This window comes from Myotis davidii, unplaced genomic scaffold (genome assembly GCF_000327345.1).
Source record: "Myotis davidii unplaced genomic scaffold, ASM32734v1 scaffold765, whole genome shotgun sequence".
In the NCBI taxonomy this organism is placed as follows: Eukaryota; Metazoa; Chordata; class Mammalia; order Chiroptera; family Vespertilionidae; genus Myotis; species Myotis davidii.
In genome coordinates, this window is record NW_006296056.1 from 236,693 (window position 1) to 239,924 (window position 3,232).

The following is a 3,232-nucleotide window of genomic DNA, read 5'->3' on the forward strand; positions in this document are numbered from 1 at the left end:
CCAGGGGCGCCAAAGTACAGCTTGCTAACTCAGATTATCGATCTGTTTCTAAAAGCGATGGCTCGGGGTGACTGGAACAATATTCAGTTTTACATGAACAGAGTAGGACTTTGTCTTTGTGTGATTTTCCAAGTGCCAAAGGGAACTGAAGAGGACCAGGTTATTCTAAAGCATTCCAGTAGGACAGTGTTGTGAAAGGTAAAATGAAGGGAAAGAAGCGCTCCACTCAGCATTTAATGAGATGGTGGTGGTATAAACACTGCAAGATCAGGGCTGGAGCCAGAAGACTGGCCCTGCAATGGCATAGAGTACTCCTGCAGCAGGCGAGTCACCTGCCCCCCACCCCCAGTCTAGTTCCCAAATCTGTGCTGGGGCAGTGCTGGTTCTACCATGGTCACTATTTTTTTAAAAATGACATCTTTTAACTTATGACTCTTTGTCAATAAACCTGTGAAAGGGGGGTAAATGGAATAAATCTTAGTTTGTGTTTTGGAGGTTTTCACACCTTTCTCTCACTTTCCACTCTTTTCTCTCACATTTCATTTTCTAGATCTTTTTTTTCATAAAATCTTTCTCTCCCTCTTTCTGCCTTCAAAGGGTTTTCTAAGTCCTGCATGTTTCAACAATTCATTTTTGTTTTCTAGGTCTTAGAAAGCACGATGATGAAATATTCAAAAGAGAATTCAGAGAGAACGGTGCTAGTAAAAAGGAGGCGGTTATTGAGCAAAATTCCTAAACCTGACTCTCAGAGGGGCTATTGCAGGACAGTGGAGGGCAAGAACTTAAAGTGTGCCGCAGCGCACATGGGAGTATCTGATCTGGGAGTCTTGTCTGATTCTTTTTACATCATCTATCCAACCTTGCATGTGGGTGGAAAGAGGAGGTTAATATTCTCATTTGCTTCTACCGTAAACTCCAGGTCTGTCTTTAATTTCAAGAAAATATTAAGCAGATAAAGCATATCATGTAATGATCCTCATGGGAGAAAATCCTACAACTTGATTTTTTAAATACATTTTCCAGAAGCTTAATTATAAGGAGTGTTAGCTCAACAAGAAAATGCTTAGAAAATGTTTTTAGTAAAATGAATTTGCTCCTAAAGCTGAGATGGAAGAGGCACCCAATGCCCACCCATAGCACCAATGTCAGTTCATTCCCAGTTACTTCACCTGAGGTGCTTGTACCAGAATGCTCAGTGCTCAGCGGAGCAGCCCAATGAGTGGAGAAGCACTGATAGACCAAGTTTAAAAATTTGGATCCACTTTATTGATCAATGAATTTAACTTCCTTAGATGAGGATTTCCTGATAACCTGTGCCAAGGGTTTCAAACTGTGTTTTACATGTCAGGTGGAGAATGTCGTATATGGTGATTCTATGGGCACATGATCATGGTGATCCAGGATGGCAGCAGGCTGTGTTATTCATTCTGCAGAAATGCCAGTGGGTCAATCAGATTGGAGCTGGAAGCTAAGCATTGTCAGCTTATCCCTAAAGGTGGGCAAGCTTTATATAGACCATTCCTGGCAACTGGACCCAGTGATGAACAGCAAAAAGCTGCTCCTCACACAGGTTGGACAGACATGAATCCTGAGATAAGGCACTTTGTCATCACCGATCACCAGGAAACTGGGTTGGCCAACTGGTCTCCTAATTGATTCCAGCAATTATGGCACAGTGATTTCTTGGGTCAATCCTGAGTTCAGAAATTATAAAAATAAATGAGGCCAAAAAGAGTCAGAATTTGATAATAAAACTTAAAAATAAGTGAAGAGCAATGAGAATGGATCTTGATGCTATCTGGACAATTTTCATTGGCTTCCCAATTTTGTTTTTAAAATAAATAAGCTTATATCACCAGTGCTGTTCAATAATTTTACATTGAAGTATTAAGTATATTTTGTGTAGCATAGTGCACACAAAAGATATTGTAACAAAAGAAAATAAACCTAGTTGAGGATTCTTAAAGAGAGAGAGAGAGAGAGAGAGAGAGAGAGAGAGAGAGAGACGCTACTCAGACATCTCTGATAATAAAAAGATGACAATATCATCTCACCTAAGGCAGAAATTGTGGCTGCTGCTGCCACCCTGACATGGAAAAGCACTGGGCAGTCAGGCTGAATCCCATCCCCCACCCGTGAGGGGCCCAGGTTGGGAAGCCATCCCTCACTAGCCGAAGGTGCACTGAATCTCCACACAGGGCAGAGAAAGGGCCCGAGTGTGACTTACTGACCCATGAGCACCTACCTACAGAGTGATGAAGTTGTCCTGCGTGGCATTCTAGCAAAGTAAAGCCTTTTCAGATGCAAGTCACCACATTATCTTTCTGAGCCTGCTGGCTGATTGAGGAGCTTATGGTTCAGGTGGGGAGTGTAAGAAACAATGTTAATACCACCTTGTTTTATGTTTTAAAAAGTCATATCAAACCCATCTGACTCACATCGCCACTCTCAGGCATGAGAAGAACAATGCTGCCTGCTTTACCAGGGTCAGGCAGGAACATGCATTGATTGAAATGCAGTGAGGAAATATGTAAGGGAAAATTATTATTTTTTTGTTTTATTTTATTGTTTAAAGTATTACATATGTTGCCTTTCCTCCCCATTGACCATCCCCCCGGCCACCCCTCACCCTCCAGCATATGCCCTCACCCCCCTAATGTCTGTGTCCATTTGTTATGCTTATATGCATGCATACAAGTCCTTTGGTTGATCGCATCCTCCCACTCCACACCCCTCCCCTGCCTTCCCACTGAAGTTTGGCAGTCTGTTCAATGCTTCTTTGTCTCTGTATCTATTTTTGTTCATCAGTTTATAATGTTCATTATATTACACAAATGAGTGAGATCATGTGTTATTTATCTATCTTTGACTGGCTTATTTCACTTGTGAATGGTAAGAGTTCTTTCTTTTCTATAATAGCGTAATATTCCATTGTGTAGATGTACCACAGTTTTCTAATCCACTCATCTGCTGATGGATACTTACGCTGTTTCCAAATTTTAGCTATGGTGAATTGTGCTGCTATGAACATAGGGGTGCATATGTCCTTTCTGATTGGTGTTTATGGTTTCTTGGGATATAGTCCTAGAAGTGGGATCACTGGGTCAAATGGAAGCTCCATTTTTTACTATTTTGAGGAAACTCCATACTGTCTTCCACAGTGGCTCTACCAGTCTGCATTCCCACCAGCAGTGCATGAGGGTTCCTTTTTCTCCACATCCTTGCCAGCACA